At 43.9% G+C, this 27,850-nt stretch overlaps 1 protein-coding gene across 1 annotated transcript in view; it reads right to left on the bottom strand.

The window, feature by feature from the left end:
- The window catches only part of LOC147730267 (uncharacterized), a 545,933-nt gene that overhangs the window by 217,019 nt on the left and 301,064 nt on the right, over positions 1-27,850 (bottom strand). The window lies entirely within an intron of this gene.

Genomic DNA, 27,850 nt, shown 5'->3' with positions numbered 1-27,850 from the left:
ATTTTTCTCAAATATTGCCCTAAAGAAATTGACATATGTCAACATCTCGTCAGGGATCAGGATCATAGACAAATGTAACGCGGCTGAGCGGCCGTGAAAGCGATCACGTGCTCTGTGGTGGGAGAGGGGCAGAGCGCCAGATGGCTGCTGCGCGCGTGCTTGCAAGCTTGAGGCCACACAGAAAGCTGTGGTCGCATTTTAAAATGCCCACTCACTAAAAGTCTCGCCAGACAGCGCATGCGCTGGGTCAGGTGAGACCTAAAAAGGAGACTTCCTATCTGTGCTGGCACAGGCTGCTATGCCAACAGAGCCAGCCATATGCATGTGCCTTATACGGCTGACTACACCTCAGCTCCATCAGCCGATTCAAATCTTCTAAAAAGTGAGAATCAGTGACCATCTTTTCAGCTTCTAGTTTGGCTTTTTATATGAAACATAATCCATGTGTACAATAGCTCAGTGAGTTAAGCACTTGCTTCTGAGATCTGGGTGTAGTCTGCACACCACATGTTGGATCTTGACAGCCATTCATCTTTGCAAGGTTTATAATGGGAGTCCATTGAGTCTGCTAATAGAAAGATCTGTAATTTGCAGTGCTATAAAGCTACAGTAACTAGTGCTACATAAAACAAGCTAACATATTAATTACGCCAAATATACACCTCTAAAATTTCAACCACCGCTTCTAGTAGACGTCAATTGATTATATATTTGTTTGATTTATCGAGACGTTTTTGTGAGATAAGCGTAGGGTTCAATTAAATATTCATGTTAACATTTGGCTATCATTAGTCAAACAAGCACACGGTTAGGCTACTGCTCACCATCTTTCCTCTTCTCCAGCGCCATGAAACCTCTGGGTGCCCGTGCGCTATACAAATTATGAATAACATAACATAACATAACATTAGTGAATGAGCTTTACCAATGACTGACCATGTAAAAATCCCAGCCGTGTTGTTGGTGGACTATGCCCATGGGCGCTTCAAGGATACAATCATCAGCAAAGGGGTCAACATGAGCTACAAATAATTCAAATCTAAGCAAATTAATACAGGACTAACTGCCCAATAAAGTCATCCAAGCACCTTTATAACCAAATAGCAAAGACAACCTGCCCAAGGAAGTACAGAAAAACAAGCATTGGCAAAGCCAGTAGGTCTAGCTTTGGCAAACTGCTGCAATTGTTAGTCTTTTTAAAAAATTGTAGGCATATGCCACCAACAAAATAAAAAGCAGAAAAAGCTTACTGCTGCCTAAATGTGGCAGCCAACTGCTTGCAATAAAAGTTTTTAATTTAAAAATAAATTAACTATTGCATGTAAACCTTTTAGAATAATATTTGAGCTTCCTGGAAGCCAGGCGTGTTCAGAACTGGTATGGAGAGTATTTCTAGTATAATGCAATCACATGAAAATATGCTTCTTAGTGGTGCAGAGAAAAAGTGCCATTGGCTTTGAATTACAGTAATCTAAAAGCATAACTTAGAAACACGGGAGGACAAAAAAATAAACAAGCAGTGGCCCAACAAATAGGTATGTGATTATTATGCCAATGCATGCAGTGTAAGCACTGGACTGGAGCCGGAAGGCTCCTTTGCCTTCGATTCAGTCGTTTTATTGATATTTCAAATAAAAAGTGCTGTATTTGTAAAATAGTTTGTCACGCAGTTCACATCAAGCACTCAAATGGAGCTGGCAGGCTAATAGCACTTGAAGAGATATGAATGCTCCACTAGGCTGAGCCAAGATGTGACTGACAAAGTCTTAAGCCAATGTATAAAAGTAGCTGGCCGAAAAAAAAACTGTGGAGGGAATGGGCAGACCCAAAGCCCACTCCAGGTATATTGTAAGCAATAGGTTTGTTTGCTGTCTAAACACCGACCTAAAAAGGACAAATAGTGGAAAAATGAAAAGCATTGGCAAAGTAAAATATTGGCACACCAGCTCTAGCACGGAAGTGCTCTTTTTTGGGTGGATGTGCACATGTGATTAGGGAAAATGCTGTCACTGACTGTGTGCATAAAGCAATGGCTGAACTGAGCGGGCCCATTACTCCCTGGGTCTATGGGGCCCATTCAGAAGCGACATAGAGGCAATCCAAGGGACAAGTACAGGCACCACAGTAATGGGTTTACTGGGCCCACCCCCTGGTACTGGATCTTCTTTGCATTCAAGCGCACTTTGGACAGGCATGGAAAGGTGTTTTACTTTATTGCACATCACAAGAAAATATGATTCTTCTTGGTGCAAAGAAAATATACTAATGGGTTTGAATTACTGTAAGGTGAAGATCTAGTTTAACCACATAAAATGGAAAGAAAAAGCATTGTCAAAGTAAAATATTGGCTAACCAGCCCAGGCACTGACGTGCTCTTTTTTAGGTGGATGTGCAAATGAAATCCGAGAAAAAGCTGTCACTGACAGTGCAACAGAGCCAATGGCTGAAAGGAGCCGACCCATTTCTCCATGGATCTATGCAACCCAAGTAAAACTTCAGGTGCTACGGTATTGGGTCTACGGGGACCACCAAGAAGCGGTGAAGTCACAACCCAAGTAAAACCACAGACACACAATGTAGACCACAAACGTCACGCTAATGGGTTTATGTGGTCTACACAGAAGTGCTGAAGATGCAACCCAAGGTAAACTACACACACCCAAGGCACACCACAGACGCCACATAAATATGTGTTTGGGGCCCAACTAGACGCATTTAGACAACTTCCACCTCACAACAAACCTCAAACGATCGGGCTCCTCAGCCTTCTCTCGGCCTCAAATCAACCCAGATTCGCTGCATCTGGCTTCGAGCTCAAATAAGAACTCAAAATCCAAATCCTTGATCACAACAATCCAAGTTTTATTAACATTAGCACTAAGGCAGTACTTAAACCAGTACTTGTAATGCACATGTGTAATTTATGTAAATCGACATGGCGAGGATCTACTCTCTGCGCCTATTGTTGTGTTGGTGAAATCATTCTGTATAATCAATTTGACTGACTTCAAATAATCACTCCCACTGTATAATTCCTATGCATTGCTTTGTACTATGCTCAGTGCCTCTGCTGGAATAGCTGCTTTTCCACATAAATAACTCAAACACGCATGGCATTCTCCTCCAGCCCGAACCTTCAACAAATATCAGGCCGGCGAGCACTTCCGGGTTAATTCCGGGTTGTTCCTTCTGATTGCAGAAAGCAAGCTGTCACCCTTCTGTGGGAAAAGCTTTAGGAACTGTTTGTCTTCTCTTGTTTGACTTTGCTTCAGGGCTCTTCTGCTCGTGGTGTTTACTCAATCCGCTGTCATGGAGGCAGCTCACTCTCTCACCCACACTGCTGCCATGAGATCACCTCTTGTGACTGATCATTCTGCAGATGCTGCAGGTTCTCACTGGTCTGCTGCACTCCAAATAAAGTATTCTTTGATTTCACAAATGGTGAGCTTGTTCTATAGTTGCATTTTGTAACAGTGAGGAAAGGCAAACCTGGGGGAGAAGTAATGATGGATTGGATTAGGTGGGGAGGGTTGATGGCCAAGAGAGTATGGGGCTTGGAACAAGCACATTTATTCAGCCATTAATTTTATTAGTTACTATATCGTGTTGGTTGTGGAATATCAAGTACTGAAAATTGATTTACTGGAATATTGCAGCCAAAATATCAAGGAAGTGCATATAGGTAAGAATACATTTATTATTCTTAATTTCACATCTATATACTTTGAAGATATCTATATGAAAGAGTGCAGGTAACCACTCTGTGGTTATAGTTAGGGTTACCAAAAGATAGGAATTCCTCGGATTTTTCACCATTAGTAACCTGCGCCCATCTGACAAATCTCCACAAAATTTTCCAGACCTATTCCCTTTCCTACATTGGCAGAGGAAGGAAAAAAGACAAATGAGGTTGTGGGGAGGGTCCAAAATGTGTTTGGGCACTAATGTATTTTTCGAAAGACGTTATACACACAAGTAGCTGCCCCAAATCACGGTCGGATCTCTATGAAATTATGCAGGATTGTAGATTATGATGTGCAGATCATCCTTTCTGGTGTTACAGGTAAGTAGGGTAAGCATTTTTTCCATATAAGGTATTTAAAGTCAGCGATATCTGTAGTCGCAATACTTTTGCTGTATTTCACGGACTTCCCGTAGTACATATTGATGACAAGCTGTTATGTGATTGGCTAATTACTGCCTTTAAAAGTTAATGGCAGCCATGTTATTTTTAGGTACATTTAGATGTGTTCTGTGTTATTCACTTAAATATTGGTAAAGTATTAGATTTGATATATTTTCCCTACCTATTAGCACTTTATTAAAGTGGTAATAGGTAGGGAAAATCATGTATAAGTTTGTAAATTGATAAACATGTAAATTGATACTTGTATAGCTCACTACTCACCCGCAAGGGTCTCAAGGCGCTTGTACAAATACCGCTGTGGAACCCATCCCGGCTTTCCCTGTGAGGCGTCCACTCCTGGGCACCCCCAAGGTGGAGGCCAGGCATCCTTAGCGTTGTGGGGGCAGTTGTGGAGATTAAGCAAGCTATTACCCAGAGTGGGACTCCATGATTGGAATAGGCACCGAGGTGAGAATTATCAGGTCCATGGAATTTTTGAGCCCAAGACCTGCCAAGGCAGGGAATTGAACCCTGGTCCCAGGCTAGACCTCTGCATCAGGGTCTGCCGCTCTAATCATTGAGCCACACTTCTCCACATCTTTCAAACATTTTTGGGGGGTAATGTACAGGGTACCATGGTAATTTCTTAGAAGTAAGCACAGAAAGTTAAGCAACGGCGCACAGCTATCGGTGAGATCAAGGGTTTGTTAAAGAAGTAGAAGAAGTTGATCAATTTAAGGTGCTCCTTACAGGTGACGCAACTGTTCAGATACGTCCAATAGGGTTTTAATGTTGACGCTACCTGCGATTCCGCTAATTTGATCTACCTCCTAAAGTGCCCATGTGGCAAAACCTATGTAGGAAAAACAAGTCGGAAAATCAAGACAAGACTTAACGAACACAAGTCTAATACCAGAACTAAAAACACTAAATCCAACATTGCCATCCACTTCAATGAAGCCAACCATAACGTGGCACAGCTCAAATACCTAGTGTTGGAAATTGTCCTCAAGTTTGAAGGGAGAGACAACAACAAAACCCTCCTACAAAGAGAAACATCATGGATGTACAGATTGCAATCTCAGAAACCTTTTGGTCTTAATGACCGCACAGAACTAAGTTGTTACTTATAAATGCCCAGCTGGGCATACCTTGATGCACCTTATCCTGTTTTGCTGTTTGCATTTAGTAACTGCATGTTTACACTCCCTTGTTTATCCTACCCGTTTTCAACCACAACACCATTCCAAGATGGCCACGTTTTGTACACCCTTCACTTCAACCCCTCCTCTATTTTCATTACTCCGCTACCGGTTTGTTAAACTCCGCTCACACTCCGTGAAGGCTGTCACAACTTGAACCGGAGCCTTATGCGTTCTAACCCGTGTTTCACCAAGTAAGTCTTGCCTGTTTGAAATTCACCGTTTAACTCCATCATAACCTCGCATGCTTCCACGAGCCGCCCATTACTTTGTTTGACTTACTCTCGTTGAGCGTTGCATGTTCCACATCGGGAACCACGCCATTAAGCACAAACGTTTACCACTTCGATTTTCTCCCGATTCTAAGAGACCTGAGCACGGCCATTACCCCCATCCTATTTACTCTTAATTTCACGTATGGGTGATTCTTCCTTTATTTAACCATTTCTCTCCCCCGCAAGGGCGCATGAGGTTGTTTTCACGAATCCGCGCATTCACGTGCAGTCACCTTGTTGTTTGATTGTTGTTTCAAGCTTCTATATTGATTTGGTTTCCGTATATCCTTTGTTGCAGTGCTCCTTGAAAAAGGACGTCTTGTCCGAAATGCATTGGAGCTTCTTTCATGTTTGATGATGACAACAATGATTGTTAACCCATTCATATGAGGAAAATATGAGACATACCTATGAAAATATGAATTAAATTCTGAGAACTCTCAAAGTTTTGGAACTTTATTCTAATATCTTCTGGAAGTTACTGTGTTGTTGTTACACACAGTACCACACAAGTGTGCCCACAACAGGGATGCGCTTACACCCCAGTAGCGCACTCAACCCCACAATTTCTTAGAAGTACCATAGTACTTAAAATGAATTCAAAACAATATGGTAACAAATTAAAAATACACTGTACTACACTATAGTTTACAAATATAGCGTATTACAGTGTAACTTCTATTTTTTACATATTTAGATCTTCCCCAAAAAGTCTACAGAGTACCTTGGTAATACCTACAAATTACTGTGCTACATAATATACATTTTTGTTTTTTAAATTGCAGTTCTCCCTAAAGTGCTAGAAAAATATATAGACAATTAGAAATACATATCTCTACCTATTACCATTGCCGCTCCATTCTATGACACTCCAGTCTACGCCACTCCACTTTAGGCACCTCCCTTTTACGCTACTCCACTATATGCTATTCCACTGTATGCAACTCCACTCTACAACTACCATATGCCACTGCAGTGTACCCCACTTCAGTGTGTTCACGGCGCTGTATGCTTTTCCACTGTATGCCACTCCACGGTACACCACTCCACTACATGCCACTCTACTGTAGGGAAATCTATTCATTGTACGCTATTACACTGTATACCACTTCATTCTATGCCATTCCAATCTATGTTATTCCATTGTACAACACCCCACTCTGTGCTATTTCACTATATGCAACTCCACTTTATGACACTAAATTGTACACCAATATACTCAATGTTATTCCACTCTACGTCGTTCCACTGTCAGTTACTCCACTCTATGCCACTCTACTCTACACTCTTCCACTGTATGCCACTCCATTCTGCAACACTTCACTCTATACCACCCCACAGTATGCTATTGCACTGTATGTCACTACAGTCTACCCAACTACACTTTACCTCGCTCCACTCTACAACCATCCACACTACAGTATTCCACTCTACAATACTCCACTCCATGACACTACACTCTATAACATTCTCCTGCAATGTACTGAACAAAACTCCACTTAATAACACTCCAGTGAATGACATTCTCCACTATGGTACAAAACACATTTTTATAAAAAAAATAAAAAAAACATTGACATACAATGGAAAAACAAAAGGTTAAGGAACATTTATAGCTACGCATACTTTACTTAATCTTTCTGAACAAACTCAACTTAAAATACTCAAACATTAAAATCTCTACAGTTATAGTTATAACTTCAATTTATAATTTACTCACTACCTTCTAATTACTATAAGTTGCTCACCTCCGTACACAAACTTCTAACCTTACTCGCCACATTACATTTAGTATAACTCACGCCTTCTCCATGGACTGGTTATACCCTTGCATTTTACATCATAAATAGCATATGAAATCATAGCATTCATAAAACCATTCATAAATTCTGAAATTACATCATTTGGCACAACACAGTGCATGGCAAAGTGGTGAGTTATAGTATTGTCTGGTTAGCGAACTGAAAAAAGTGTGTGTGAGTGTTTGGAGGTGGGCTACTTATCATAATTTGAAGGTGGTGGATAAATTGTAAATGAAATTTACAACAATACCTTTAGAATTTCTAATGTTTGTGTAGGTTCCGGACTATAACTTACATAGTTATCGTTAGGATAATTTTTCCACAGAAAATAAAGAGGGACTCCCTGGGGCCAAATAAAAAAAAAAGATTTAGGGTACTCTGTGGATCTGCGGAACTAGGGAAACATCGGTTACATCGGAGTGTTCACACCGCAATACCTTTACAACGCCGGCATTACAACGCAAGTCATTGCAATAACTTGCGCTGGATGTCGCTCTAAGCTAAGGCATAGTATGATTTACTATTCCAACACCTCTCTACTGTAACGTAGGCTGGCGTTGGAATAGTAAATCATATTATTCGTAAGTCCAGCACCCTCCAGCGCAAGTCGTTGTAACCACTTGCGTTGTGTGCCTAAATTGTAAAGGTATTGCGGTGTGAACACCGCGATGTAACATCGTATATTCACGGATCAACCATGAGGCCAATGTGAGGCATAGTGCCCCCCACTGGAAAATCACAGCTGGTCCACGGCACTACAAAACTAAAAAAAAGGTAATTGGACACCCAAACCCACCTTGCACATGTGGATGGACATTTTACTTTATATGAGAAAACATTTGGAAATTAACTAAAAAGACCAAACCCAAAGGTTAAAGTGACATTATAATTAGGAATTGGAAAAATGTCTTACTTTACATTCAGAAAAAACCCTTAGAAAGTCACTGAAACAACAATGGTTTAAGATACATTTGTTACGTGAAAATGTCAGTAAAAACAGAATGTTTTAAGTTAACAGAACCACTGAAATTCACCAGTTACCTCAAGCAACTAAAACCTATGCCCTAAAGTAACTATAACTCGCACCCTAGCCATGTACTGCTTGTACCCTCAAATATTCAGAAATTCATTGATAAAAACAAGGTTAAAGTGACATTATAGTTGAGTATGGTAATACGATCTTACTGTACTTAAACAAAAACCTTAGATATTCACTGAAAAAACAAAGCTTAAAGTGATATTAAAGTTAGGTATAGTAATCATATCTACCTTTATGTTAAAAAAACCTAGAAATTCAATGAAAGAAACAAAGGTTAAAGTGACAATATAGTTAGGTCTGGTAGTAATATCTTACTTAATGTTAAACCAAAACCCTAGAAATCCACTAAAAAAAAGGTTACAGTGACGTTACAGTGAGGTGAAAATGTCAGTTGAAAAATACAATTGTAAACAAAAAAACCCTTACAGTCACCAGTTATAGTTTGTGTCAGCTAACCTTTTATCACTAATGACATATTCAATTACATCATTAATGACATCACTGATGAAATCTCAAATGACTTCAATTATGATATCATCCAATGAGTGTGACAATTTGCTAAATGCTTCCACACTGAATGGTATATAGAGCACATTTTCTATAGGTTCTGTACTGCTAATAGCTAAATGTATGTGCTGATAGTAAATATTAAAGTAAATATTAAATACTTCGCTATTGTAAAATACCATCAGTTGTGTGTGTCTACTCTTTCGGGGAACAGGGTGAGGGCCATGCATGTATATACCTCCTGCAGGTAGCAGTTTCTCTGGTAGAGTTGTCTTACTCATAGCACCTTGAATGTGGATGAGCCTAACGTTTTATAGAGAAGAGTGTAAGGCACATGTATGTTCTCCTCTTCTCCCAAGGTGGGGAGACATGCATTGACCCCTTGGGGTTGAGGAGATCTAACTGGGTATGTCACCCTGAAATGGGAGGATCCCAACAAACTCAATGGAAAGCACAGCATAATTATATCATTTCAAATCAGGAAGTGCCAGTCCTGAGTCAGTGGGACCCTTAGGAACATTTACATAAGTACTTTGTGTCAACATGGGGGTCATAGCTGGAACGCATCCACAGGTTGACTTATATATTAAATACAGCCTGCACTTATTCACTCTGTGAAACATAACTGGGGAGTCCCGTGCCATCTGGGTCTCGGCCTAATTTCAATAATGTCAAGCCACTAGTACAGATAATATAACTTCTATACAGTGCAAAGTTTCACGATGAATGAAGCTCTCTTAGTGCTAAAGAAAATCGAGAAAGAAAAAATCACCTTAAGAAATAGATCTAACAATCTTTACAAGAGAAATCAGACCAGCAGACTTTATTGACATCACTACATTTCCCAGCATCCATCTGTACAGGAATTGACATCACTGAGATCCAGTCAAAACCATCTCTCAAAGAAGAAGTCAGGCAAGCTGACTTCATTCCCTTTCATTCATCCCTGCAGAAAGTGACATCACATGTTTCCATCCAAAACTAACAATCTTTAAAAGAGGAGGCCAGTCAAGTGAGCTTCTTTAACACTTGCCTTGTGGTACACCACGCATCAGATTTTGCAGACCTCATCCCCTATCATGAGATCCATACCCTCTTCATCACAGAAACATGGTTCACTTGCACATCCTCGCACCTCATATACGTTCCTCCCACAGGCTACAGAATGCATCATGTGGACTGTCCACATAAGAAGGGAGGAGGCCTCGCTTTCATTCATCAGTCCTCCCACTCCTGCATCTTTGGTAAGCAAGTGATGCTTAACTCCATGGAGCTCCTGACATGCTACCTTTCGCTCTCCGCAACTCAAACTACTACGTTCCATCTCATCCACAGGCCTCCTAGGCAGAACAATGACTTCATTGATGAATTCTCAAATCGCCTCACCACCTCATTTATTCACTGTACCCACACCACCCTCTTGGGTGACTTCAACCTCCCTGACAACCTTATCAACACATTCAATGTGGTATAAAATATCACCAAACCAACATGATCCAAAGGCCACATCCTTGACATCATCTTCTCAGCATCACCAACAATCCAATGCAAACAATCCATGCACCTGGATTGGACTGACCAACCTACTTTTCCTGTCCCCTGCTCAGCACCCTACCAGCAAACCAAGGTCAACCTCAAAGAGGATACCAAATCTTCAGATTCTTCAAAGACTTCTCCATCAACAACCTAGCACTTGAACTCATCTCTCACCTTGCCAATTCAACTTCCTACACCAACACCCAACACTTTTTTTGAAAACTATATGAACATACACTCTTGGAATAAAACGCACAAGTGCAAGATAAAATCTTCAGCATCCTGGTAGTGTAAAGACCTTGCTGATAATAAATGCTGTATCTGCAGACAGGAAAGAAAATGAAAATCAGAACTCAAAATAATCTCATGATATTGAAGTCCCTCTGAGCAACGTGCATACAGCTCATCTCATCAGCTAAAGCAAATACCTCACCAACACCATCAACAAAGCAGAAACCAGAAGAACACTCTTCGAGACAATCAAGAACTGCAACAACCCCTGCCTGACACTCCTATCACATACAATACAGACAAGTGCAATGCCATCAACTTCTTCTTTAGTGAAAAAATACAGAAGATTTCACAGCATGTTAACACCACCAAGCCTCCTTCTGCTCTTATATCCACCCTGTTTTTGTAGAATGCCACAAGGGTCATCCGTTAAAGCTTTATTTCTCGCAGATCTCGATGATATGCTCAACTCCTTGAAACCCACTTCCTATGAAGCTATTTTAGCCTCATCCGTCATCAGAGTTCTCTCCAGGGAAACTCTGTCATGTCTATACAGCATTGTCAATGCCTCCCTCATGCAAGGCATCTTTCCAGAAGCTCTCAAGACAGGCCACTCCCACTCATTAAGAAACCTAGACTAGACACTGATGACCTCGCCAACTATCGGACAATTACTCCCCTGCTTTCTTCAAGCAGTCTTTTCTCAATTTCAAGATCACTTCAATGTTAACATCTCCTACATAACTACGAGTCTGCCTTCAGATCACGCTTCAGCACATAACGGATGAAGCCTTCCTGACCACAGATTTAAAGGACTCCTGCCTCTTGATATTGTTCGACCTCTCAGCTGCCTTTGACACAGTTGACCATATTACACTTATTTACATCCTGGAGTCTCAAATGGGATTTATTGGTCCTTCGCAGTTTGCAATTCAATTATTTTATTAAGATGTGGATCTCCAATAAGGCCCACAGTAAAATAAGGCAGGATATACAAAATGTTAGTCACAATTATATCAAGATATTAACATTACAATTACATATTTAAATCCTTTACCGTCATCAGATAAATCAAGTTTAATACACTTGTAATTTGATATTACTAAAATTTCCATAAATGGACAATTCATAAAAAGTTACAATTTGTGCAAATAGTCCATACCCCATAGCAGCAAAGGCTCATATGCAAATGATTCCAAAGAAAGTAGAATCAATATCAATCATAGCAACATCTTCATATAGCCCCGACATTTTCATTTTTGCTAAAGCTCTTACCCTGGGCCAAGAAAGTAAATAGGCATTCATAATTAATTTCATTTGAATTATAACCAGTTCTAAAATGACATCATTTAAATTTAAAAATCCAATCCCCCCTATCAGCAACAGTTATGTGCAAAATTATTTCAGAAAAGATAAAAGCACTGACAGCCCTAGTATAAGTCTGCAAGTAAACCCAATATTTAAAGTCTAGGTCCTTCATTGGTTCTCCTTCTACCTTTTCAACTGACTCCAATTCCTTCACGTGGGCATCTCCATGTCCGAAAAGATCCCTATCACCTGCGGAGTTCTCTAGGGTTCCATACCACCCCTTGTCATCTTCAACTTTATGGAGACTCTTTGCGAAATTCTCCTCTGCTCCTGACATCCAACACCTCAAACACAGCCTCACCCCAACCACACTTGGTTGCCCAGTCTCTATCTGAAGCTCAGCCCCAACAAGAAAGACTTACTGTTATTTGCCAAGAACAACAAGAAAGAAATAGTACAAAGCTGGCTGAATAAAATTGCACCTTGATGGCTTTGAACCCCAACTTTCAACAAATGCTATGTGACTTGGATTCACCCTAAACATCAACCTCACACTCAAGAATCACATCACAATAAAAACAGAAAGGTGGCCTAGCACCAACTTTCTTCTAAAGAAAGTGAACCTGTTTAATAAATAAAAAAACTTCGTAATTGCAGTACAAGTCCTTGTTTTCTTGCATCTGGAGGGTTGTAGCATCCTGCTCCACGACCTCCCTGAGCCTACTAAAGGACATACTATGCACTACAGCACTACTAATGAAGGACTTGAAGCCGTATAATCACATCACCCCTTCCTGATAGAACAGAAGTGCACCCAGGGCAAGGGCGACAACAGGAGAGGGTCCCAAAATGGCGGGGCGCACACGAGGGCCAAGTCCAGAGAAAACCAGGGAGCCGACCCAACGGAGGAAGAACAAGAGGGGAAAGGGAGCCAGACAGTCAAAAGAAGGAGTATCTTCAGTATTGCACCTCCTTTCACCACTGCTGCACACACATGATCCCTGGTCTAAATGCTCTCACGCTCCTGTACTGGGCACCGCAGTCCACCCGTGTCATTAGCTGAAGGGGTGTTAAAACAAATCCCCAGGTCTTCACAGAGCTTTCATGCTCGACAAAAAGCTAATGTCTATCTTGGCTCTCCTAGGGGGGCGTTAGCGGCTTCGTCATATGTAAGGGGTGGGCGCTGAAATGAAAATCCTCTCCCGGTCGTGTAACCTGTCCCACCCGCCCGCTGTGGCCACGGGCCCCCATCCACACTCGCCGGTCGGGCCACACAGGCGTATGGAGGCTGCAGATCCGGCGATCACGGGCTGCACCAGCTGCGAGCGCCCGCTGGGGAAGATGAAAGGGAAGCAGGGGGCCCGCTCCTGATGTCGCGGCCCCCGCATTGTTACCTCATAACGTGGGTCCGTTTCACCACAGCCCACACACTTCTACCATACAGGATATTTCACATGTGCTAGATATATGCAATTATAATAACTCTGCTAACACGGTTTTAGGGCAAGGTGTCAGGTGCAGCCACACAATGCACTGATCTTGAGGTGGAGGGGGCTACCGTCTGGGAGAGGGTGCCCTATCTTTAGCAATAACTTACAATTTAAAAGCACCTGCTGCAGAGTTCCTTGTGCCTCAAGTTTTCAGGCAGCAATAAAAAATGTCAAGATAACTCTTGTGATTAATGTTCCTGCTAGAGAGAGGGTTCAGACTTTTGTCTATTTGCAGTATTGACGTGCCATAAAGTAGCAGAGAGAGTAATATGCCTGCTGCAAAGAACATATCTGTTTTTTATGTGGATAGCGGAGTGGAGAAGTAAAGCCAGCCTTTAACAGTGCTTTAAAACAAATGAAATGTATGTGAGGGGGGCTATGGATGAGAGATGAGGGACCACTTTTGGCGAGTGGTTGTGAGGGAATCCAAGAAGGAAGTAAGAAGAGGGGGGCGTGCCAAAAAAGGTTGTTGCACTGGGCGCCACCAGAACCGAAGCCGGCGCTGACTATGGTAGGAAAATGTGTTTGCCATAGAAGAATCAGGTAATTTTGGATCCTACTTAGTAGGTGCACTGCTTTTTGGGACCATGAACAACAACTTCCACATGTCCTATCCATGTTTGTTTAATACCACAAGTGTTAAATACTGCATGCAGCAGGTTTTGTACCCAGTATATATCGTACATGTGAAAAAGTAAAAAATCGGTTGTATAGGTTATTTACCGTACCTGAGACCAAGTTTGCAGGACTAACAGGCCCAGAATCAAATGTGTGTTGGTATTTATCAGATTTGGTATTTTACCCTAATTTCAGCAAAACTCTTTAATCATCCCCTGGGGCCCAGATTTACTAATATTTCTTGCAACAGAGTGCAGCAAGTGAAGTTGCTCCATTGTGTTGAACAAAAGGGAGAGCGCGTAGAACTTCATCATATTGACAAAGATTTGGCGTTGTTCTGCTTTTGCCTAGCGCTGATGTAGTTGTAGCTGCCTAATGCCAACGCAGACACCCTTGCGTCATGGTGCAAGAATGCCTGCGTTGTGGTCAGGATAATTCTGTGAGCAGGAAGGGATACCTTCTTGCACAAAAGGTATCCTTTGAGGTGTATCCTACTTTGCATGTGGCTCCCGAATGCAACACATGTACAAAGATGAAGTAACAAGGAGAAATTAAGATATTTCTTATTGTTATGCCATCCTTGGGGTTGGGCACCATTTTTGATGCAAACCCAGGTTTTACAAGTTTTTATAAATATGGGTTTGCATCACAATACATGGGTGGGTGCTTGCGCATAGCGCAGCCTTGCATTACTCTTTTTTTTTTTTTACAAAGCCAGCAAATCTTAAATACCTAAATAGACTTTGCATCAGCGAGGCACCAAAAAAATGATGCTACCCCAACGCAAAATCTTAGTAACTCTACTCGTATGTGTATTTGAACCAGATGAGGAGTTTAGGACAGATGGACAGTGTAAGATTCTTGAGTCACATGGAAACATAGTAGGAGGAAAGTGGAGGAAATGGGATGCGATGGAGGGATGGGATTTGATGAGAATGAGGCACATGAGGGACATGGACAGACAATATGATGATCCTGGGGCACATAAACAGACAGTGAGAAGAGAGTAGGCACATGGACAGACAGTGTAATGAGACTGGGCACATGGACAGACAGTGAGATGAGACTGGGCACATAGTCAGACAGTGAGATGAGACTGGGCAAATGGCCAGACAGTGTGATGAGACTGGGCACATGGCCAGACAGTGTAATGAGACTGGGCACATGGACAGACAGTGAGATGAGACTGGGCACATGGACAGACAGTGTAATGAGACTGGGCACATGGACAGACAGTGAGATGAGACTGGGCACATAGTCAGACAGTGAGATGAGACTGGGCAAATGGCCAGACAGTGTGATGAGACTGGGCACATGGCCAGACTGTGTGATGAGACTGGGCACATGGATAGACAGTGTGATGAGACTGGGCACATGGACAGACAGTGTTAAGAGACTGGGCACATGGACAGACAGTGTTAAGAGACTGGGCACATGGACAGACAGTGTGATGAGCCTGGGGCACATAAACAGACAGTGTGATGAGACTGGGAACATGGACAGACAGTGTAATGAGCCTGGGGCACATAAACAGACAGTGTGAGGAGCCTGGGGCACATAAACAGACAGTGTGATGAGACTGGGCACATGGATAGACAGTCTGATGAGCCTGTGTTACATAAACAGACAGTGTGAGGAGCCTGTGGCACATAAACAGACAGTGTGAGGAGCCTGGGGCACATAAACAGACAGTGTGATGAGCCTGGGGCACATAAACAGACAGTGTGATGAGACTGGGCACATGGACAGACAGTGTTATGAGCCTGGGGCACATAAACAGACAGTGTGAGGAGCCTGGGGCACATAAACAGACAGTGTGATGAGACTGGGCACATGGACAGACAGTTTAGTGAGCCTGGGCACATGGACAGACAGTGAGATAAGAGTGTGGGTCATAGACAGACAGTTTAGTGATGGGCACATGGACAGACAGTGAGATGAGACTGGGCACATGGACAGACAGTTTAGTGATGGGCACATGGACAGACAGTTTAGTGAGACTGGGCACATGGGCAGACAGTGAGATAAGACTGTGGGTCATAGACAGACAGTTTAGTGATGGGCACATGGACAGACAGTGAGATGAGAGTGGGGCACAGGGCCAGAATGAAGAGGGTGAAGCACATGTACAGTGCGAGGTGCTCAGCGTGTCACCATTCTCTGAACTAAAGTGCAAGTGTTTCGTCGCAAATACATCTCAGTGCGTACACTATCTGAAGAGTAATGTTACTTACTTCATGGTGACTCCATAATATATCATCAGCCTATAGGAATAAAATAAAAACAAAGTCACCCACGCAACATATTACAAACAGAGGAGGCCCCATACACATGTGGGCTTCGTCACCTAGACCTGCTGTCTTCTATGCACCCTCTAGCAGCTGTGCTTGAACAGTTACCGCTGCCCAGGGCCCAGCACACAAGTACAGCAATACCAGAAAAAAAGGAGAAAAAAAGCAACTGCTACGAGAACTACACAACACAGCAGCTGCATCTCTCTCTCGAATGCCATCGGATGCTTGTAATCCCTAATGCTCAGCAAGCGGTGAAATAATAAGCGCTCCCGGCCCGCGCGCGTTCATAAATAAGGATGATCACTTTTTCATGAAGCCTTTAAACTCGTATAAAGACGCTTTCTTTTGAAGAATTCTGAGCACTATCATAAAGAATGAAGCACACATTTATAAACGAATGTGTTCACTTTTGATAAAGAATTCTGTGCGCTTCTATAGATACTTAGGGGCAGATTTATGATGCCCTTGCGCCGCAATTGCGTCACTTTATTTGACGCAACTGCGGCGCAAACAATGCGCCCTATTTGCAACGTGACGCATCTAGGAGATGCGTCACGTTGTAAAGCCCTGCGCCATAAGGAGGCGTTTCTGCGCAGAAGGGGGCGTTCCTGCGCAGGAACGCCTCCTGAAAGTGGCTGAGTGAAATCTATGAGATTTCACTCAGTCACTTTTAGGCCAATGCTGCGTCAAAACCCTGCGCCTGCTTGAAGCAGGCGTAGGTCTTGATGCAGCATTGTGTAGATGGGGCACCCCCGAGCCTTGCTGGAGCTGCGTCGCGCTTGCGACGCAACTCAAGCAATGCGCCACGTATCCGGCACAGATGCGTCACGATCTGTGCCGTTTTTGCACCATGGTGCGCCGCATTATAAATGCAGCGCACCATGGGTGGTGGAGCTGTGGCGCACTGTGGCGCACATTAACTGGCGCATCCCTGGGGATGGGCCAGTTAACATAAATCTGCCCCTTAGTTACTGGTGTAAAAAATCCTATGCATTTATGCAAAGGATACAGTAATCTTTAATAAAGTGTGTTTGGCTTTCTAAAAATCTGCAATGCTTTTTAAAAAAGAATTTCAACAGGGGACATACACCCGTGACTGACTTTGATTCTGAAAGCCCAAGGAAGTAAACTAATTGTACAAGAGGCTCTTGTAATAGACTTTTAATGAATCATGTTGTCCTTATGCACCCTTAGCTATATTGTTCACATGCGATGTACTTGCAATGCCTTGCATAGCGATACTCTGCTCACTGTTTCCTCAATAAATACAATTAATAAATAAAGATGAACACGAGGAGTGCATGATGCATTTGGAGCCTTAGATACAGATAAGAAATGTGGTGCAAAGCGTGATTTCAACAGAGCGGCGAGACCATCTCAATGTCATTACAGCGCTATATAAATAAATGTCTTTTCACATAACATTCCATGTCTTACACAAGACAAACCTACAAAGGTTCAGCTGGCAATGAACAACAGGCACTAATTGTGAAAACAGCAATTGTTACATAAAACGCACTAGATATATGTAAAGCACGGCATAGGAAGGAGCAGAGATTGGCTGCTGGAAATTCAGCAGCTAATTTCTGGACAGAGGATTACAAAGAGGAATTGCAAAGGAAAATAAAGGGCAAATACCAAACATAAAGAGCCCACGTTGAATATTAAGAGAGAACAAGCAAGGGCAAAGCCCATAGGTCTCCCCTATGCGAGAACTACTGGTGTTGGCAACAGGGTACAAGTCCTAAAAAAAGAAGTGGGGGAGTAACCTAGTTAATCAGTATGCAAATTGCATCGCAGCGCGTGACATCAAGGCACATGACATCACAGCGCTTGACATCACAGGAACTGGCATCACAAGAAGTGATATCAGATCTTAAGCTCTCACATACATGTTCAGCAGGTGTATCATGAGTACATTTGAACACATTTCGAGTGTACTTGCAAATCCTCCTGATTTAGGCAGAAGAGTCACACTTTTGTACACTACATATAAAACAATGTTACCTATTGTCAGCGTTAGGCTTTCTATAGCCATAGTGCTTTAAAAGAAATAGTGATATTTAAATTATTACAACGCCTCCTCAAGGGTAATAAGCGTATATAAATGCAATTTATTTTGTGAAAATACTGGAAAGATCAACACATCTGACGTTCTAACAGTGCATGCAAATCTCCTAAACAGAGCCTGAACAAAGTGAAAAGCTGCCTCTCCAAAGTATGTGTGAAGTGCCCTCGGGTACTGGGATCCCTGTATATCTTTTAAACTTTCACCTTCATGTCACTACACTGCACACTCAGAAACATACCGGCTCCGCTGTATTCAGGCGTCGAATCACATCTGGGACACACTCGGTGTCACTGGGTGGGCCCGATGATAAAGCATGCCACCAACCAGGTTGGTGGGTGAGGGCTTCATGAACAAACAAAAGGGTTTGTACCCGGTCTTACAGTCTTGAGTGCAAATTCACAAATAGGCTAGTCCTTATTGATTTCACATATAAACCCTGGGGATACGGACTAGCTACCTAGTCCTCTCTCTCTCCTTTGATAGTGATATGTCATTTGTATTCTCCCATGGTTACTGGCCCCTTTACTTCGGTTCTTACACGGTAAGCACTATATTCCTTATTGAGTTTGTCCTACTTGAAGCACGACGACGTGCTTTGTTAACATTCAACGTGCTATGCACACTTTCATTTTTTAAGCTGCCGGGACAATCGCAACCGCTTGTTATGCATTGGCACCGCTCTTGATCATGGCGCCCCCTTAATTTAATATTCACAGGAGCCGCGTATTTTCATGGCGCCCGCGACAACTTTTTTCCCCACATAGTATTTTATGTAAATAAACGTGGCGGCCTGCCTCCGGGGAGGCTTGGCTTACAGGAGAGTTAAGAGGTCACCCTGACACTCGTGACTAGTTTTATTTCGTTTCGCCATCATCACCTGCTGCAGTATTGAGCACCAACTTTGGACCATGGTGTACACTCTGCCTACTGCAGACCCGAGTACCAAGGTGAGGCTACCTTCACCATGGGTACCATTTGCTTCCTGCACTAGTACCGAGCACCAATCCAAAGCTGCTTTCTGACCATCTGTACCCTTTGCCAGATGCAGTACCGAGCACCAATCCAAGGCTGCTCTCTGACCATGCGTTCCCTGTGCCTACTGCAGCACCGATCACCATTTAAAGGCTGCTGTTCTGCGCCTTGATGCCTTTGGGCTAAGTTGCGCGATATAAATCCCCGTTCATTCATTCATGTGTACACTCTGCCTACTGCAGTACTGAGCACCAAGGAATGGCGACTCTCTCGCCAAGTGTACACTCTTCCTACTGTAGTACCGAGCACCAATCCAAGTCTGCTCTCTGATCATCAGTACCCTTTGCCAGCTTTAGTACCGAGCACGTAGGATTGGCTGCTCCCTGTCCGTGTGCACCTTGTGCCTACTGCAGCACCGAGCACCAATGTACGGCTGATCTCTTGCTAGGTATATGTGTTATGTTATGTTAAATAATTTATAACGCGCACGTACACCGAAACGGTTTCTTGGCGCTCATGACAAACATAACAAACCAGGGCCAGGAGATCACACTGTTCCAGCTTTGAAAAGAAAAGTTTTTAAGGTTCTCCTAAATGACTCGTAGGTAGGGCAATGACGAAAAGAAGAGGGAAGGGAGTTCCAAAAGATGGGGCCGAGAGAAGAAAGGCGCAAGCCGCCATGCCGCTTCCGGCGGGAAGATGGAATGCAAAGAAGATTATCAGCAGATGATCTTAGATTACGGGTGGGAATATATCTCTTCAGTTTAGAAGACACAAATTCAGGGGCGCGATCGTGAAGAGATTTGAAGACGGTGCAACCAAGTTTAAAGGAGCACCGTTGGGCCACTGGGAGCCAGTGAAGGTTCCTCAGAAGGGGAGAAACATGCTGGTGTTTAGGTTGGTGATACACCAAGCGGGCCGCCTGATTCTGGATTAACTGAAGTTTGTGGAGCTGATAAGCAGGAATCCCCACGTACAGGAGATTAGCAAAATCAATCCTGGAGATGACCAGAGCCAGTAAGACTAGAATGAGTGCCTCTCTGGTGAGAAAACGACAGATCTTACGGATCCTGCGCAGTTGAAAAAAACAGGATGATGTCACAGCCGAGATCTGGGGTTTCATGGATAAATCCTCAGAGATAACCACTCCAAGGCTTTTCACGGTCCTGACCGGGTTGGGAGGGATACCAAGGGAAGGAGGCCAATAAGTGTCGTTCCAGGGATTAGAAGGGCCACCCACCAGGACAAGTTCCGTTTTTGATGGATTCAGCTTGAGCTGGCTGTGAGCCATCCAATCTGAGATCATCAACATGGTGGTTTGAAACTTATAACAGGAAGAGGGTGAAGTGTCCAAGGGAAAGACCAACTGAAGGTCATCAGCATAATTGAAAATAGTTGCAGGGGAGTGACGAAGGGAGACCATAAGTGGTTGCATATATAAATTAAAAAGAAGGGGAGAAAGAGCAGAACCTTGGGGGACACCACAAGTGAGAGAGAGAAAGGGAGCAGTAAAAGTAGACAGGTGGACTGCCTGCGAGCGGCCTTGCAAGAAAGACCGCACCCAGTCCAACGCGATACCCTGGATGCCGGCGTTTCTGACACGGTCGACCAGGATAGCATGATCGACCGTGTCAAACGCCGCCGAAAGGTCTAGCAAAATCAGGGCTTGGGAGAGGTTGTCATCAGCACCCGCTCTAAGGGTGTCCATGACAGCCGCAATCACCATCTCGGTGGAGTGGAGAGGGCGAAAGCCAGCCTGCTGGGGATCCAGGAATAGAGGTGTCTCCACGAACGAACTCAGGCACCCGGTGACATAGGTCTCTAATATCTTGCCCAAAAAAGGGAGGAGAGAGATGGGCCTGTAATTACTTAGCACTAGTGGATCAGCGCCGGGTTTCTTTAAAATGGGTAATACCACGGCCTGCTTAAAGGCCTCTGGGACAACTCCAGATGATAAAGAGGTGTTGAGAAGGGCCAAGGCAGGACCGGGGCAGGCCATGAAAATTTCCTTCAGGATATGAGGGGGACAACAGTCCCTAGGAGATCCGGAACAGACCTTATTGAGAAGGTTATGAAAATCAGAGATAGAGATAGGAGGAAAAGAAGAGAATTCCTGAGGATTAGCAGGAGGGAGGGGGAACGATTTAGAGGGGGAGGGTGGAGAGATGTTAGTTTTAATAATGGAAATTTTTTCTTGGAAGAAGGCATTGAGCTCATCACACAAAGCTTGAGTAGGTGCCAGTGGAAGAGTGATACGGTCAGGGAGGGAGAGCTCATTGACGATTGAGAAAATGTCTTTTGTTTTGGAGGCCGACTCCAGGATTTTTGTAGAGAAATAGTGCGTCTTTGCCTCAAGTATCGAAGATTTATATTTACTCAGTAAGGAGGTAAACTCTATCTTGAGTAAAGGGTCATACTTGTGGCGCCATCGACGTTCAGCTTGGCGAAGGGCAAGTTTATCAGATTTAAGCTGGTCATTAAACCAGCGCTGGGCATCGTGGGGGCGTTGGACTTTTATGGTCTTTAGGGGGGCTACAGAATCAGCTGCTTCCTTCAGCCAGTGTTCGAGGGAGGAGGCTTGGTGGGATACTGAGTCAGAGTCAGAAGGGGCTGAGGCTGCCAAGAGGGAGAGAAGTTTTGGCAGGTTGGCATTTTTCCAATTGCGGGCCCTAATGTTCGTAGGACGAGGAGGACGGTGAAAACTGGGCAGATCAACTGAAAAAGAAATGATATAGTGATCTGACCAGGTACATGGAACAATCAAAGGAGGGTCGATATCAAGATTGGCCGACCAGACTTGATCGAGTATGTGTCCCTTACAGTGAGTAGGACTAGAGATCAGTTGTTGGCAGTTCAGACTGCTGAGGGTTTCAGTGAAACGTTCGGACAGTCTGCATTCTTGGGGGTCATTAGGCCAATAATTAAAATCACCCAGGATAAGAATCCTAGAGTGATTAATAAGAAGCTGGGAGACCATGTCCCCGACTGACTGGGAGAAAGAAGGCATGTAGGAGGGAGGTCTGTACATGAGCACACAGGTAAGGGAGGTGGAGACAGAGCGAAGCTGTATCACAAGAGTCTGGGTATCAGGAATTGGAGTACAGTCCAGGATTGAAAAAACATATTCCTTGCGAATGATAGCGGCGACTCCGCCACCGGTTTGCCCCCTGGGGCGGTCAACATGTAGTATATAATACCCGTTAGGGATAGCAGCTAAAATATCGGGTGCTGAGTCCTCGGTCAGCCAGGTCTCAGACAGGAACAGAATATCTGTCTCAGTATCGTCTAATAGACGATAGATCTCCAGTTGGTGTCTCGCCAGGGAGCGCGTATTTAAATAATGAATGGATAGAGTGTAAGACACAGGGGTTGAAGGGGGAAAAATAAGGGATACAGAAGGGGAGGTACAACTAAGTAACGGGGCGGGGAAAGTGCTTGAAACGCGAGCAATGCCACACGCCTGGGCCCTTCTGATGGCTTCAGGCGGCAAAGGGACATTGTAATTGAGGGAATGGAGGTCTTGTGAAGAGTATGAGACTTTTCCGGCAGGGCGGAAGGCCGCAGGGCGCAGTCGAACGCGGACGGGCGCAGACGGGCAGGACTTTGGCTTGACTTCGAATAATTGCGGAGGAGCCGCGTTAAAAGCTATTAGTCAGCTATGAATAATTAGCAACACATTGGCAGCCTGAGTCGGCGCGTCTGTCAACTGTGTCCCGCGTTTGGTATACCTGTACATGATTCCCCCGTGGATCCATGGTCTTAGGCAGTGAGCAGGACATTAACACCCAATTACATCGGGTAGGACGAGGGAGTGCTGTTATCCTTCTATTCTCTAAACACACATACTGTGGCTTGGGTAGAGCCCTCCTGCGGGCAGCTCTTTGAAATCGCTTCAAAGTGCTAGTCGATGTGCTTGTTCGCAAGTTGTCTATGTGAGCCGCTACACCCGGGCAGGTTCAAGGCGTGCCCTACTTTGGCCACTTTTTTTCTTCTATGTTGCAGCTACCATAATGTCAGGGCAGGTTATAGGATTTGTGGGGCCCCGAGTGAAGGGGAATGTGCGAGGCCCCTCTACATAAGTGAAACCTTCAGGGCTCCGAAAGCTGCTTTGTGTACACTCCTCCTGGGCCGCAGCTCCCCTCTCTGCCACTTACAAGCACCTCTTTCACAGCTCATATTGGGCTGAAGGTGTGAGAATAGTTTGGAGGCTGAGAGGTAAGACTGTAGACGTTAAAGTGCTGACAATGGGTGTCCCGCAGTGTCTCTCAATGGGCAGCCAGGCAGGATGCCTAATTGCAGGACACACCACCAAATGTGCCTCCTTGCAACTGGCACAAGATGAAGTGTCCCCCTCCCCTAGGCCTCCGCACATCATCCCTGACAGGCCCAGGGAGGGAACCCCCTCCTGTAAACCCAATTGCAAACAGACACCTTTCTTCAATGGGATCGGCAGGGGCACAAGAGGTTTGGTGGTGTGTTCCACTGGAGCGGGCCCCATGCTGGTGGGCTGACAGAGAGGTCCTGGGCAGCTGCCCATACTGCCCATGCCTAGCGCCGGCCCTGCATAATGTAGTAAAGTAACATTTCATAGGAATGTGTGTGTCTAATTAGATAGACAGGGTTGATGGCAGCAACGCAGAGGAGCGTCAGGTGTGAGACGATCATGCCGTCCAGTGTTTGCATACCAGAACTTCTTGTTTTTTACCCATTAAAATCCAATGGGTAAAATATAGAATGCAAATAAAACTATATTGGAAGAACAACATAAATGCAACATATTGATTCAAAGAAAAAGGATTGGTTGAACTTTACATACATACACTCCAATCCAAAAACACAAGAGTAAAACACATTCTCATTTATAACAACACAGACAATGGGGGCGGGAGGGGAGAAGCAACATGACAAGAGAAGAAGAAAAAATAGTAACCCAATGACAGCTTATGCAGGAGAAGGACACTAATCAAAATGTAGCAATCAATACTTGGTCCATGTGCCTCTCAAACAAAGAGGAAGTGAAATTGACATATGCTAGCCAATTAGGAGAGAGCAAACAAGATTGACAAAGAAGCCAATGAATGGTAAGCTATAGGAGGACTTCCAATGTGGTTTATTAATGGCCTCTGTTGCTAACTGCTGTTTTGTACCGAAACTTAATAAAGAGACTCCAACAAAAAAAGCAATGGGCAGACTCCAAGCTTCTTATAGTTAACACAATGTATCTCAAGCGACAGCGCATATGTGTTGTCCTAGGTGAGACCTACAAAGGACTCCAAACAAGAGTCATGCAGAGCAGGTGACAGTGAGCTTAGAGATGAAGATAACACAAGACTTGAAACAAGACAACCCATAGTAAACTGTAGACCTCAGACTCGAAACTGTAGCAAGGGACATGAGACAAAGCAAACTACAGGAGGCTGGCAGGATGGCCTCATTTTCGTTAGGTTTGTGCGTGCCAAACAATACTCCTGCATTATCTGACCTTTAACCTGCCCCTTCCCCCAAAGCCATGGCCATCAGCCCTACTTCTATTACTGCATCAGCTTCATTGAAAATGCCACTGCTGAGACCAGTTGCATTTGTTAGATTGCTCTATGAGGTATGACTTACCTGGATAATTGGGTGAAACTAGAGTGGGGACAAGGTTTGAGGTGAGTAGTTTGTTCCTGATGTCTGTTAGGTATCCGCATGCCTGAAGATTTAACCTGCTGCCTGCACCCCTGGGCAGCTTTATATACCCCAAAACACATAGTGTGGCTCTGAGAGCACCTGTGGTCAGGCTTGCCTGGCAGTTCAGATGGATTGTCCCATGAGGAGTAAGGTCAGAACAGATTTGCATAAGATAAAGTGGGCCTCTTTGTTGAGTGGCATGGTGGACGAAAAATGATAGACCGAAAAGCTACCCTGAGTGATTGCCAGTGGTTAGACTATTTGCAAGCATTCCTCCGTCACCTTTTGTGTGGTTATTGTATGGCAAGATTGCTATGCTGTAAAGACTCATCATTCTTAGTTAACCGCATCGCTGCTGCGGTTATTTTTGCGCTGTGCGGCTGTTTTCTAATAACCGCGTTACATGACGAGCTCAGTTCGTCATCCGCACAAGTCACTCGTGGCTGATGACGAGCTGAGCTCGTCATCAGCATCGAAGGGGTTAAACCTCTGTGGGTAAGCTTGCTGTTCCGGGTTCTAGGTGGATCTCTAGGTGAGAGGATTCATTTGTTAAATGTTCTTTCCATTCTTTACCTCCAGAGGCCATCTTAGCATCAGGTAGTATAGTCAAACAACTAGAGTGCTGTACCTGGTAGTCACTTCTCTGGTTGAAATAACAATTGGCCGGATTGTGTGTAATGTTTGCATGGTATATGATTTGCTGACAGCTCTATTCCATCTTAGAAAGTCCTTCTGAGTATCATTGCTTCACAAACATTGGTGATACATATGGCTCTTCAGACACAGATTGAGGCTCTCTGCAAACCCTGTGTCCTCCTGTAACGCAACTGGTGCTATGTAAGGCGCTCTGATTCTGGTCAAGTTTGCGTTATATAAAACTCCGTAAAATAAAAAAAATAAAAAAAAATCCTACAAATCAATATGAGCTGTGGTGTCTGTCATGTGAAACGAAGATAAAAAGAATGTATGCTTGATAACTATGTGCAGCTCTCTTTGGGCGGACTTCATTTGCATACCTAGCGCCAAGAGAAGTTGTGAAGACTCCAGAAGGGGAGGACACTTGGCATGTCTGTTGCAGTGAAGTTAAGTATTGAGGAGTTGGCACAGATGTTGTCTCATTCACACACGAAAGCTGCAGTGTTTACAGTAACAGTTTATGACACCAGTGCTGAGTAGAGTGTTGGAGACCTTGGTGGGTGGAACTTTCCAGAAATAATAATGCCAGCATTGTGGGCATTTGAGTGCCACTCTTAAGGAGTCCCTCTAATTGACCTCAAATGTGTACTCCCTTTCACTCATTTAGGAGGGGCTTCTGAATGATGACAGCAATATCTGTTTTGAGATGTAGCATTTTTGCTCAACCAAATAGTTACGGTTTTCAGTTTCCCCCTGAAAAATCCAGTCAGCTCTCGTAAGGGGGGCTCTTTTCCTTTTATCCAAGACAAAGCTTTTCTTCAGGTTTTCCCTCTTCTGCATACTTTTGCTGGTGTTCAGTAATGGTTAATTTGTAATTAACAGAATAGAGCAGTGTTTGCTGTTCTGCAATCCTAACCAGCCCACCCTTTATCCTGCATCATTTTACGGTTTGACTTATCAGCCTTAATAATAACCCTTTAATGTATTCAGCCTGATGGTGAATTGGTACAGGGAAGCCTTTTGACTTTTCCTTGATTACCGTGCTGGCCTCAATTCCTTAGTAATTCCCCTAGGTGTTTATGCCATTTTATTCAAATGCAACTCTATGTGCATAAGATCCAGTTGGTAACATTTTGCGACTGACCCAATTCCAGGCCTTTATACAAAACAAAGAGTAATTTATTATTATGATCACTTTTTGTTCACACTATTATTCATAAATTGCTACATACACATACATCATAACAATTCAACAGAAGTAAGGGCCTGAATATGAGACTACGGTGGCGCGGTGGTGACGGTCTTCCGGACACCCTATTACAACTAGGGCTGTAGGACTGCCATCGCACCACTGCAACCGCCAGGGCAAAGCGATCTTGAGGCTGCAATATGTTATACAGGACCGCCACAGTCCTGCTAAGCATATTACGAGTTTCCTGTCTGCCATTGTTTTAATGACGGCTCCTACTCCATGACAACTGTGGCAGAAAGGAAACAAAGGGGGCCCCATATGGCCCCCTGTTGCCTCAGGGCCATGGGGTGCATGCAGGGGGGCACATATTGTAACCCGCTGTGTGCATGCACCCCAGTACCTGCACGATATAGACTGCACCAGTCCATGCTGTGCAGGTACTGCCTTTGACATTCCCATTGCCGTGCCTATTTCATAGGGCACCGCTGTGGGACTGCCAAAGAATCGGCCACAGTGACAAAAAAAGTCGCAATCTGGTGGGCGGTGTGCACACAAGTTTAGCAGTGCGAGAGTGGGGCAGAGGCATGGCGGTCCTGCTCCGCACCACCAAACTTATAATCAGGCCCATAGTTATTCACTGAAGCAATGCGTTTCTTTGAAATGGTAAATTGTAGGACTATGCTCTCTTGATTGGCAATTTAAACTATTATTCTATAATGGTCAAAAGAAGTGAAATTACCCGATGTCAGGGTAGCTATCTCTGGAGCAATCCAATGAAGATGATTCGATTTGTATGAATAATTCTGAGCAGTGCCCTTGTAGCTTCCTTTCACGTTCACTGCAACAGCGAAAGGTGTTCCCTGAAATCTTTCAATATTACT

Source organism: Lissotriton vulgaris, chromosome 2_1 (genome assembly GCF_964263255.1).
Source record: "Lissotriton vulgaris chromosome 2_1, aLisVul1.2, whole genome shotgun sequence".
Taxonomy (NCBI): Eukaryota; Metazoa; Chordata; class Amphibia; order Caudata; family Salamandridae; genus Lissotriton; species Lissotriton vulgaris.
Note: the sequence above shows the minus strand (reverse complement) of the source record. Positions and strands in the feature narration are given on the sequence as shown.